The sequence below is a fragment of the Condylura cristata genome, unplaced genomic scaffold, assembly GCF_000260355.1.
Source record: "Condylura cristata isolate star-nosed mole 26May11 unplaced genomic scaffold, ConCri1.0 scaffold00023, whole genome shotgun sequence".
Lineage (NCBI taxonomy): Eukaryota > Metazoa > Chordata > Mammalia > Eulipotyphla > Talpidae > Condylura > Condylura cristata.
In genome coordinates, this window is record NW_004567124.1 from 1,294,412 (window position 1) to 1,307,824 (window position 13,413).

Below are 13,413 nucleotides of genomic sequence, written 5' to 3' on the forward strand. Positions count from 1 at the left end.
ACAGAGTCAGGTATCATAATAGAAAAAAAAGTTTAAAATAAATAAATAAATAAATAAATAAATAAATAAATAAATAAATAAATAAATAAATAAATAAATAAATAAATAAATAAATAAAAGAAGAAAATTAAGCAATTGTCTTCTGGAAGAAAGCACCATCAACAGCTCAGTTATATCTTTGCTTTCTTCCTCTACTTCCTGAATCTTGCTCCTGTCTATACAGAGTCAGGTATCATAATAGAAAAAAAAGTTTTAAATAAATTGAAACACTGCTAAAGACTGGTCATTGACATAAAAATAACTCTTACAGAGTCCTTCCAAATGTAAGATTTTAATATGCCAAACACCTAACCAAAAGAAAAGAAGGAAAGAGAGGAGGAGGGAAGGAGAGAAAGAGAAAGACCAGCCCAGCCATGTAAAATTGCCTTTTCTGTGCTTTCATTATTTCACAGAACATTAACTCACCTACTGTCATGTAGAAGACACTGCCACACCAATTGAGGTAGTAGACTAACAGGAACTGGAACTCCAAGATATTCCTGCTGTACAATTTCACTTGTATGAGGAACAAAATGAGGCAGAGGAGTAGGCAGGTGCCTGGGATTAGAATGACAGATATCACTATTCATCATAGCTCCTTTCCACTTTCCCTCCCACTACCTCCTCCTTCCTCTCTGTATGTCATCACTCTCAGCCACCTCAGTTATTGCTCTTGAAGCCTATTACATTGAAGTGGCCATGGGAAGACTTATTTGGCGATTAACTACCAAATAAGGAGAACAAAGGACTTCTACTTTGACCAAAATAGTATTGTCTAAGTGGAGCCTTTGTATAGATAACACAAACAGAACAGGTAGCACTGTTATGGCTGCACAGCAATTTTCTGGCTACCAGAGGGATACCACCTTAAATATCTCCCCCACTAGTCCATCAGATAATCAGCCTTAGAGTCGTTTCCATTAAATTAAACATTACCTCTTTGGGGTTCCCTCTTTAAGAGGCAAGAGTTCAGTAAGGAGTGAAAGTTTATCAAAAACACTCCTTCTTTGGGGAAGAAACAAGGTAAGTCCCATGAATGCAGGATTCATGTGAAGCTGGGAATGCCTTGGTAAAAGGTGGGGAAATGGCACAGGAAGAGAAAGAAACGCAAGGACTACAACTTTTCCAACCTCTTCATGTACCTGAGATGAAACTGGAGACGGATATGCCCAGATCTATGTAGATTGTGTCTCCTGGCTCTTTGGTGAAAGAGATGCTGAGCCATATAAGAATAATGAAAATGACGAGGGCAGAGATGAGGAATAAGGCCCTGGAGAGATGGAGGTAGTCTGCAGGGAAGGGGAAAAAAAGACATGAAGGAGTCCTGCCCTTAAAGAAGGCCGGACAGGGTCTAGGAAAGGGAGTGAATGACAAGGGAAGACAGAAACAGGGCTTGTCCTACATATAATGAAGCCACTTTGTGGGTGGCTCCACAGGCACCAGTAAGGACCCTCTTCCCATCTCCTCATTGATATACATGGTTCCTATAACAGGAAAGAAATCATTTATTCCACAGTGAGAGAAAAGTGGCAGTTATAGCTATAACCTTGAGGACCATAATGTAACTTTTACTGACTAATATGTCTGCCTGAGGAAAGTTTCAAGTGCAAAGATGAGAAAAACATAAGGTCTCTAACCATTCATTTCCAATCACTGGGGGCTGTAGCTCTTAGGTCACTGGGGAAATCTAGTCTAGATGCACTAGGCAAGTTTCCCTGTTTGGAGGAGTTATCCTTACATGCTTGTGAACTAGGGGAGCAGGGTAGTGGGAAGGACAAAGGGAGAGTGATGAGCTATGGGGTTGGGGGGGTGTTCTGAGAAGATCCGCCAGTGGAGGGAGCCCCAAGATTTGGAAAATACTCACAAGAGGCCTTTGGTGTGTGATTCCAGCAGAGTTCACTGTCACACGCAGTCCAGAGTCCTGTCAAGAGCTTCTCCTCTTTCAGCACCACAAACTGCACCCAGTGTAAAGGAGACAAGCAGAGCAGCAGGACAAAGTTGACAGCCAAGAGGCCAGTGCAGAATATGCGGACGTAGGTTTGGGTCTTCCCCAGCAGCTGGCAGTCATAGGGCGGCACAGTAGAGAAGCACTGCATGGGGTAGGGGCGAATGGGCTGTGGTGGAGAAGGGAACAGGACATCATGAAAGACCCTCAGCTCAGGTATGTCCATCTCCACTCACAGAAAGGACAAACCCTGGTCCCTCCACTGCGGGTAACTCTTTCCTTCACATTAGAGAGGTTTTCGTTATTACATTTTTAATATTAACTTTTAAGAACTACTTTTTTTCACCTACCCCTACATTTATTTATTTAGTGAGTTAGTTTTGAATGCAAGAACTGGGGTACAGTCCAGAGATGAAGGGGGTGAGAGGATTCACCAGAGACAGAGTGGGGAGAAGAACAGGCAGATGTACTGAAATACGCTGCTAAGGGGGTGCAGCGGGTGGGACAGGAGAGTGCTGCTGTGCCACGTGGGTTCGCTTCCTGGCTCAAGTTGGCGCTCAGGCAGCAGCAGTGACAGTGCTGAGATTCAACCCCTAGGCCACCAGAGGTGGCCTGTCCCTGCTTTTAAAAAAAAATGGAATGACATTTTTGCCCCTCCCACTTGACACATCCCCGACACTATACACAGTGTGTGTTCTCCAAAAGGACCCTGTGTTACCCAGCCTACAAAAGGCCTTCTCACCCTGTATGTTGGGCAGCCCAGTATGTTGGCACTATAAGCACCATGGAAAACCATCCTGTTTCCTTCCTTTCTTTCCATCCTAGCTTCTGGTGCACTGCTCTTCTCAACTGTCATAGAACCTAACCCAAGGGACCCTAACACCCTTTCTTGCCCCTCCCCCACCCAGGGGACAGAACACAACATGGCTACAGTGTCTGTCTCATTTGCCAGATGTGGTGCAATCCTTTTCTCTGACCCAAGTCTCTGCTGAGCTCCAGATACCTACAGCAATGTGCCTGCTGAACACAAGTTTTACACAGACACTATTCACCCACAAAATTAGTGGAATAATAGTGGACTACTACTTAGCTATTTCAAAAAGATAAAATCTTGCCTTTTGTGGCCAAATGGACAGGACTTGAAGTGATTAAGGAAAGCAAAATAAATCAGAAAGAGAAAGTCAGATGCTGGTTAATGTCTTATATACCAGCTAATTACAGTATGTCCCACAAATTCCACCCTATTGTATTCTCCAGTGATCTTGTATTTATTTCTATTTTCCTAGATTATCTCTTTGACCTCTCTGTCCTGGATTTTCTGCAACAGCTTCTTACTTGGTTTCTCAGCTACCTGGCTTCTGCCTTTCAGTTTATTCTCTACAAACTTACCAATATCGATGTCCCGAAATGCAATCTGATTGTATCTCTGCTTAAAACTGCTTAAAATCCTCTGCTTGTTCCCTACTTCTATGAGATAAAGTCCTAACTTGTTTATGTGAGATCAAGTTTTTGCTTGCTCACTAACCTCATTCAGTCATTCAGTATCTCCAAAAGCCAGGTGTTGTGTTAGATAGTGAGGGTGCAATGAAGCACTTGGGTATCTTCCATGTGTTCCTCTGGATCCACTCTCCATCCTCATTCAAGGAGGTGGACTGGCAAGGACTTCATCAACAGATTCCCTTGCGTCTAGCTTCTTACTGGGATTGATCAAAGTTAAGTATGGACAGCAGGTACAGAGGTCCAGAGAATAGTGTGATTATTCACTGGTTTTCTCCTTACCAGAGTGTTGAGTATATCTGTGTCTCTTTACTTACGGTAACACTCTGATAGTCAGCCTCTCTTAGAGCCACTCTGTGTAGTAATTGTTTCTTCTTGTAAAGGAATCAGGTTTTGGAATGAAAATGACACTTCCCACCGATGGTTTTCTCAAATCCTTTTCAGTTCAAAGGGGACTTTGTAAATAATCTCTTAACTCTCCCACATTAACTACTTTGAGCAAGCCATCTGTTTCCTTCTAGTTCTTATTGTCAAGGAGCAAAAAGCCTATGATTCGTAGGCTATTCTCTCCCTCCTGTCCTCAAGCTCCAATTTTATTCTTTTTTCAGTTTCCTAAACCTACCATGGCTTTTCCTTCGCACATGATACAAATGGTATCTACCTTGCATGTGGTAACTATCACACTTCCCACCTTATCTTTTTTTGGGGGCTCACATTAGTGAAAGTTCATTTCAGGGAAAAGTTTCTTTGAATCCAGTCTTCAGCCCCAGACATTATGTTCCTACAGCACTTGTATGTACCCCTTTCATAAGTTTTATTAAATATGGTTGCAATTTGTACAGATGTGTTTCTGGTTTCTGCACTCCATTAGGAGCAAGAACATAGCCCATTCAACTGCACATTTTCAACATCTAGCAAAGTGCTTGAAACATTATTATGATTCAGGAAATGTTTCATGACTGTATGAAAATAAATAGATAAAATGCGAAAGTGGGCTTCTAATTTCCAGTCTGGCTTGCTTGGAGCTTGGAGTCACATTCCATTATATTAATAACATCAGATTCCTCAGGGAAGTGAGATCCTTAGGCAAACTGTGGTTCCCCAATTCAGAAGGATAGAAATGTCAATATAGAGAATCACAACTTAGTAGAGCAGAAACCTCTGTAGGAGTCATTACAGAAGTAAGAAATGTTGAACTGTAATTGACAAATTACTAGAAATTAAGTGTGGACAAGCCTAAAAGACTGAATTTTATCTCCAAGAGCTTGAACACATTCAGAATGATTATCAGAAAGTTCATGTATACTTCCAACAGGGTGAGGGACCACTTTAAAATGCACCAGAGCACTCTACTTTTAACAAAGCCTGTCCTGAAGAGGAATACTTTATCAGAGCTCAAACTACTGGTGTCTTATTAGAGATTAATCAATCTGGGAGTAAGGGAACTTCAACCTGCTCTAAACTTCCCTGTGGGGGAAGGATAAATGTAACTCTGGCATCCTCTAGCCAACCTGTCCCACAACAAAAAGCCAGTGAATGAGCACTCATGAAGTTCACAATTCAGAGACACAGACTGAATGAAAGACTGTAAAAATATCATAGAAATATAAATCACTTCCTCTCCCTGCAAATTTTATCACCACATTTCTAAAGGTTTGTTTACCACATTTCTTTTTACCAGAACATCATGTCCTGCTATTAAAAATAAAAATCACAAGGCAGACTAAAAGGCAAAAACTTAATTTGAAGAAGCAGAGCAAGCATCTGAACCAGATCTGACATGGCAGAACATTGGAATTATCAGAGCAGGAATTTGAAACAACTTTGATTAATGTGTAAAAGGTTCTATTGGAGGCCCTCCCTGGTGGCGCAGAGGGTTAAAGCACTGCACTGAGAAGCTAAAGCCACTTCCACATGAGTTCATCCCAGCCTGCCCCCGAGGAGACCACATGGCGTGGCAGACCTCTCCTGACCCGCCAGCTGCTCCCCTCAGCAGTGTACTTCGTCGATCTGCCTGTTCTGCTCCCCACTCTGTCTCTGGTGAAGTCTCTCACTGCCCCTGAGTCTCTGGACTGTACCCCAGTTCTGTATGTACAAATAAATAAATCTTAAAAAAAAAAGGTTCTATTGGATAAAATAGTATGCAAACACAGATGTACAATGAAAGCAGAGAGATGGAAATCATAAGAAAAAGTCAAAAAGAAATGCTAGCAATCAAAAGCACTATTATACAAGTGAGAAATACCTTTTAGGGGCTATTAGTAGACCAAGGACAGCTGAGGAAAGAATTTCTGAGCTTGAGAATATGTCAATAAACAATTTAAAAATGGAATGCAATTGGAAAAATGGAATGCAAAGACATAAGAGACTGAAAATAATACAACTGTGAAATAACTTCAAAATGAGTAATGGGCATGTGTTGGAAATATTAGAAAAAGAAAGAGAACAGGAGAAATATATGAAGCAAATTGTAATGACAGAATTTCCTCCAAATTAACGATAGACACCAAATCATGGATGTAGGAAGCTCAAAGATCACCCATCAAGATAAATGACCAAACCATACCCAAACAAAACCATATAGCATCTAGCCATGTCATATTTAAATGGCAGATAATCAACAGTAAAGAACAAGTCTTTGAAAGAAACCAGGCTGGGGGTGGGTGGTGGGGAGGAAAGGGCAATACCTAACCTATAAAGGAGAAAATAAATAAAATACATCTGACTTCCAATTAAATCATAAAAGCGGGGTCTCCCTGGTGTTAAGTCTTTGCATTATCATCATGATGACCTCAGTCTGATCCCCCACTAGGGAGCTGACTCACATGGCCCAGCAGACCTCTCCTGTCTCCCATGTTACTCTCCTTTACTCTCCTTAGTAGTATATATATCAATAGATTTGCCTGTTCTGTTTTCCACTCTGTCTCTGGGGAATCCTCTCACCACCCCTGCACCTCTGACCTGCATCCCAATTCTTCTATGCAAAAATAAACAAATGAATAAAATCTTTTAAAAAGCCATAAAAGCCAGAGGAGAGAAAAGTGGAATATTTAAAATGTTGAGAGAAACAAACACCAGCCTGGAATTCTGTACCCTGTGAAATTCCTTCAAAAGTAAAGACTCCTAAATAAGCAAAAATTGAAGGCATTGCCACTCGATCTGTCTTACAAGAAAATTTTAAGTTCTACAGACAGAAGAAAAGATACAGATCTGAAATGTGGATCTAATAAGGTGGTATCCGCCTTTAACTCACACAAAACAAAATCAATTATAATTATTTCTTTGCACATTTGTGCACCTGACTTGCCCTTTAAATCACCAATAGATTTATGGTTTTAGGCCAAATGCATTGATTCATTTATTCAGTAAATATTTATTAACATGTTATTATAGAATCTATAAATAAGAGGTTTGCTTATTAATTATTAATACCCAACAATAGGATTTATTTAAATAAATTATTTAAAATGTATAAATTATTTACTACTAAATATTAACATGCTAGGCACTGTTCTACTCATTGAGAGCACACACGGCAGTGAGCACAATACAAACTCCCTGTGCTGACATCTGCATTCTAAGGAGGCCCACCAGTATGCTGTTAGAACAAAAGCCTAGCACAATATTCCCAGTGGCTTAAAATAGCAAATATTTTTCTCACTTTCAGGTCTGCTGGTCAGATGAAGGAGGGTTAATTTGACTGAATTTGCCTATGCTTGGTAGGCTAGTCTGGACATCAGGCTTTTGACTAAGGTCAAATCTGTTTTATATGTCTCTGTTATTCTGAGACAAGTGACTGTTTGAGAGACATTTTACTCCTGGTAGATGACAGGGCAAACAAAGGTGAATCGAAATCCTTAATACCTTCTAAATCCTCAACCCAGGTTTGTCATAGTCACCTTTGTTGTCATCTCATCAGCCACAGCATGCCCAATGGAGCAGAAAGAGAGATTCCAACAATTATATCATGAGGAGTTTCAGTGCCATTTGGAAAGAGCATGGACATATATACATCTACCATTGGGAGGGAAGCAGTAAAGAATTAAAAAGCATGGCGGTCTCTCTGGTGGCCTACGACTTGAGTCTCAGCGCTGTTACCTCTACCTCTTTGTTTCCCCCTTTTTCACTGACTACTAATTAATTTTCTTTAATTTAAAGCATAATAAATTGTGATTATGATTCTTCTTTTATATAATATAATAGTTTATTTTTACATCACTTTGTGCCTTTTTCCATCTCAGTTGTAATCCCCATGGACTTCCCATCACCAAATCACCAGTGTGCCATCATCATAGTCAGTGCACTTCCTCCCCTCAACCCCCATTTTTTGATCCCATTCCCTCTCCACCTCTGTAAAATGTCTCTGGTATATAGTTGTTCATTATTATTATTATTATTATTTTATCCCCTGGTCCTTTATACTCCTGCTATGAGTGAAACCAGCCGGTATTTTCCCTTTTCTTTCTGGCTTATTTCATGAGGCAGATCATGATTCTTTTTAATGTTCAAATCTCCACAGGATTGTCCAATGGAGGTCCATAAGTTTTGCTTTTCATATTTAGATCTTTACTGTACCTGGACTTTAAAGTATGATCATGAAGCAAGGATCTACTTCATGCTTTCCAACTACTTAACCAGTTGTACCAATCATATTAGTTTACACTCCACAGTTTCCTCATTCCCATTTTTCATCACTATATTAAATTTTCACATATGCATGTGTTCATTTCTAGGTTTCCAATCTTGTTCCAGTAGTTTGTTTAAACTCATGTTTAGTTAATAGTTTGAATTGAGACAATATCTCCTTATAGCCTTATAAGGTGTATATCTCCATCTCCTTTTTTTTTTCTTCAAATTTATTTTTTGCCTCTTGCAAGGGTAAAAAAAGTGAACTGCTTTAAAATTTAGGACCTGGTTGTCATTCTCTGTTCCCTCACACCCCAACCCTAACCCTATTTCTGTTTCATAGTTTTTGGATATTTATTGTAACTCATAACTATGTATAAATCCCTATTTATTTTTTTAAAGATTTATTTATGCATACAACAACTGGGATACAGGTCAGAGGTGTGGGGGATGAGAGGGCCCACCAGAGACAAGAGTGGGGAGCACAACAGGCAGATGTGTTGAAGTATACTACTGAGGGGAACAGCAGGTGGGTCAGGAGAGGTCTGCTGTGCCAGGTGGGTCACCTTCCTGGCCAGGGATTGAACTTATGTTGCAGTGGCTGTGGACAGCTCCATATCGCTGCACTTCAACTTGTTGCGCCACCAGGGAGGGTCTGTCATGTATCTCTCTCTTTTTTTAAAAAGATTTATTTATTACAGAATTGGGGTACAGGCCAGAGGCTTTACCAGAGAAAGAGTGAGGAGCAGAACCAGCAGATCGACAAAGTACACTGCTGAGGAGAGCAGTGGGCCAGACAGGTGCATGGGTCCCCTTCCTGGCTGGGAACTCCAGCTGAAGTAGCTACAGCTAGTTTCGCAGTGCTGAGCTATTTAACCCATTGTGCCACCTGGAAGGGTCCCATGTATCTCTTTATGCATTCTAAGAAAACTTAAATTCTTTGTCACATTTACCCCAAAGTATTTTAATAGGAAATAAATTTATATTGATTGTTGTATTTGCTATTTTTTTGAATTCTTTGAAATTAGATCTTTGAAATTCCTGTTTGCAGTCACTGTTTTTGTTGTTGTTGTTTTGTTTTGTTTTGTTTTGTGCTCTTTCTCAACACCCTTTCATTCTACTTGACTACTTGATGGTTTGTGGATTTCCTTATTTTGGTCAAAGCCTCCAGCTCAGATTCAGATCTCATAATACGGTATTTCAAATGTCTGTTCTGTTCTGCCTTGAGAGCTACCACAGGCCCAGTTAATGAGCCAGTGGTCTTCCTGGTTAAGCTACATGTCCCTTTACCTAATAAGGTCTATAGTTCCAAATATGCTGCAGCCCAAGTCAATGCTTGGGGTAGTTTTTGTTCTGCTTCTTTTTATAAGTCCCTGGTTTAAGCTAGAGCTGTGAATGTGGCTCTAGTTCAAGTTTTCAGAAGCACTCTCAGTCCTTGTATTCTACAGAAGCTGTCTTCATATTCATCTGTTTACCTTTGGATTTATCGCCTTTTAAGTCTTTGTCTTCCCCTCTCTCCTGTCCTGCTGTCCAAGTTTCATGTGGTGTTTCCTATTTGTATGTCACTAGCAAAAACAATGCTGTGCTTTATTTTTACATTACATGGCAATGTGCACTGTTTTGTTTTATATAGTATACAAAATACTATTGTTTAGAAGACATGCACAAGATATGTACAGTTGAATTTATACACTGGATCCTAGAATGTAATTGGTGGAGGGAAAATTTACTAGTTATGCTGAGTGAAGAAACCAGAAGTTATATAACACACAATAAACATTCCTGTGCTTTGAAGGGCAACTGCATCATGTACAACTTTGACTGTTACCTCCAAGGCGGTAAGACCTGCTTTACATTAACAAGTTTAGGATGACCATCAAGTATCAGGATACAACTGTATGGTTTTATGAATCATTCCCATTTCTAGTTTAAGAGATTAATATTTTCATGCTGACCTTTATATTACTGCTTTGGACATAGACCAGATAAAAAGGTCAATATGAACAATCTCCAAATAAAATAGACCTGTAGCCTAGGCAATGAAGTGATCCAACATTGGAAGACTTTAAAAATGCAACTCTTTGGGGTTCTTAAAGTCTATCTGCACTGCATGGCAGTGTGCATGTTTTGTTTTATATAGCACACAAAATACGATTGTTTAGAAGACATGTACAGTGCAGTTTGAGCTATATTATACAACATTAGGTTACATAAGACTCTTCCTCACATGTCATATGCACCTTTACAACATTTGTCCCAAGATGCAAGGACAAATGTCTACACTAAGGAAGACATTACCTTTCATTCCATAGGGACACTTACTCACAGTGGAAATTGAGTGCACCCACCTACGAGTCTTCATTTTACTTTCTGCCAAATTTACCACCCAGGATGAGTGGCTTTTCAGTTTGATCACCTCATAAGCTCTGTCAGCCACTTGTTTGTGAACCTCTTCTCACTGTTCCTTATCTGCATTAGTGCATCTGCAACGTGCAGGCTTCAGGGAAATACAACATTCATTCCACTCCAAACAGGCACACAGAGTCTCCATGCTCTCCCTATGGACCCACCCATGACAGCTGAATGGGTGAATCCAGACTTTCCCACATTAGATAAAAGAACTGAACTGAATCTAGATTGAAACCACTTTCAATATCACAATTTTAAGGAGAGCCACTTATCTTCTTAGCCACATAGGGCAAAATATCCACTACAAGCATTAGGAATGATGGATTTAAAGATGTTCCCATTATGCTGGACCAAATTAAGTCAGTCCTTTCTCTCTCATGATGTGCCCCAGCTGTGATAATAACTAGCTTGGAGTTTACAGTCTCATGATAGTCTTTGCCAGAGACAATTTTTGGTGTTCTAAGGAAAAGGCTGCCATGTTGAGGATCTATCATTTCTCCCTTCAATTAATCCCACAGGTTGTCAACAAAAGCAAGTCCCTTCATTAAGACACTGATAACACAGGCCAAGCCAACAGCACCAGCTCTAACAACTGTTATCTTATTTTGGGTAGCATATTCTTCCTTAAGGAGATTCTCAATCAACTGATCTTTGACAGCTGCTTCATTGGACTCAGAAGCTAAAGGAACCCTGAGTGCTTCTCTGGCGAGCATCAGTAGCACACATGGGACCTGGGCTTGGTGCAGCTGCTCTGTACACAGTCTCTGTCTTAATTCAATTCATAACATTGTGTTTGTCATTTTTCTGGCCCGTGAAAAATGTCTTGTTTTGATCTACATATTCTCTCTCCACCCTCCACTTCATTTATCATGTACTATATTTGAAGCAGAGATGTACTGAAGGGTAATTTGCTGAGCTATCTAACTGGAAACTCCTTCTTTTAAAAAAGGAATTAAAAAAAATATTTTTAAAGATTTATTTATTTATGCAGACGAGAACTGGGGTACAGGCCAGATGTGGGGGAGCGTGGGGGAGGTGGTGAGAGGATTCACCATAGACAGAGTGGGGATTAGAACAGGCAGATCTACTGAAATACACTTCTGAGGGGAACAGTGTATCACCTCCCACATGAGGTCAGCCTCCACGTGGGCTGGGGATCAAACTCATGCTGCAGTGGCTGCACAGAGTTTCATGTGCTGTGCTTTAACACTTTGAGCCACCAGGGAGGGTCCCCCTCCACCAAAAAATGGAAATTCTTTATAGAAAAAGAAAATAGTTTTCAGTTTCTAAAAAAGCAGTGAAAGTGTGTCTCTGCTTGTAAGATCATTTTCTGCCAAAAACATAGAAAACTTAGTGATAATTATGGCTTATTCTCCCCAAAATGTAAGGCCTTTATTGTTTCTACATTATCTAGCATCTCCGCTATCCTTCTCTTCACCTCACTTAAAACTTCCATTCCCAAGAGTCATAAGTGGTCAGTTCTCTGTTAATTTATTCAAATAATTTAAGTATCAAGTGGAGTTATAAAACTTATCTTTAAGAACAGTAAGGAGTGAGGGCACTCCCTAGTGGTGCAATGGGTTAAAATGCAGCACTACTAAGCTAGCTGTAGCAAGAGTTTGATCCCAGGCTAAGGAGGTGATCCACAAGGCACAGCAGTGCTCTCCTGTCCTGCCTACTGCTCCCCTCAGCAATGCATTTCAGTCAGTCTTCGTGTTCTGTTCCCCTCTAACTTACATACATTGTATTTTTTTTCATCTCATATATGGTCCCCAAGAAATTCCCATCACCAATTCACACTTGTACCATCACTGTAGTCCTTTGTGCACTTCCCACCCTTGTTTTGATCCAATTTCCTTCTCCCCCCTAAAGAATGTCTCTGGTTTATATTTGCCTATTGACTTTGGTTTTTACTTTGTTATAATTACTTCCCCCCATCCCTTACTTGGGTCCCCTACATTCCCTCTGTAGGAGACATCATTACATGCACAAAATGAAGAATGAGGTAAATAAAATAAAATAAAATAAAAAGAGAAACCACTAGTATTTTCCTTCTCTTTGTGGCTAATTTCACTGAGCATGATTCCTTCTAGTTTTATCCATGTTGCTGCAAATGTCATGAGTTTATCATTTTTGACTGCTGAATAATGTTCCATTGTGTGTGTGTGTGTGTGTGTGTGTGTGCGTGTGTGTGTGGGTGGATGACAATGAAACATTTAGTGGGGGCATGGCAAGAAAATGTAATCATGAAACCTATAGAGAATTGTAAACTAATATGAACTTGATTTAAAATAAAAAGAACAATATGAATAGTCTTTTAACTTGGTCCTACATATATACTTAATTTGAAAAAAATCCTTTGTCCACCATTTGGCTCAACAAAATGTAATTGATGCTGAAGGCATAAGAAGAGTCACAAATCCATCATGAAACTTATGGCATCCGACCCTCTTCACAGAAAAATGTTCACAAGTTTTGCTTAGAGAGTTTGTGAATACTTACTTGGTCAAGATATCTCCCAGTCAAGGGTGAAGCAGTGGGTTTAGAACCTACTTTAAGATTTTAAATTATCAATTCTCATAGGAAGAAAATTATCCTACCTCATGGAACCCTCAGAATACATGCCTTTCTGAACTCCTTTGAATGGTAGCTATTAGCTCCATGTGTTAAATCCACTTCTAATAATAACCTCCAATTAATATTCAACAACATTGTCATGTTCCTTTTGTTCTGATTATACCCAAGACTACACATAATAAAGAAAATTTCAAACAGAATTAAATAACATTTTTCTTCATGGACCATTTGCTCCACAAAATCCCTAATGCCCAAAGAGTTCAGTGATATACACCCCACAACAATTACTAGTTTCCTTTATCTGTGACCCTAAATGCTGG

General features: G+C 39.8%; 1 pseudogene; it reads right to left on the bottom strand.

Annotated features, from left to right (window-relative positions):
* The window catches only part of LOC101628174, a 13,539-nt pseudogene extending 2,310 nt beyond the window's left edge, over positions 1-11,229 (bottom strand).
* Between the last annotated feature and the right edge of the window lie 2,184 nt (positions 11,230-13,413).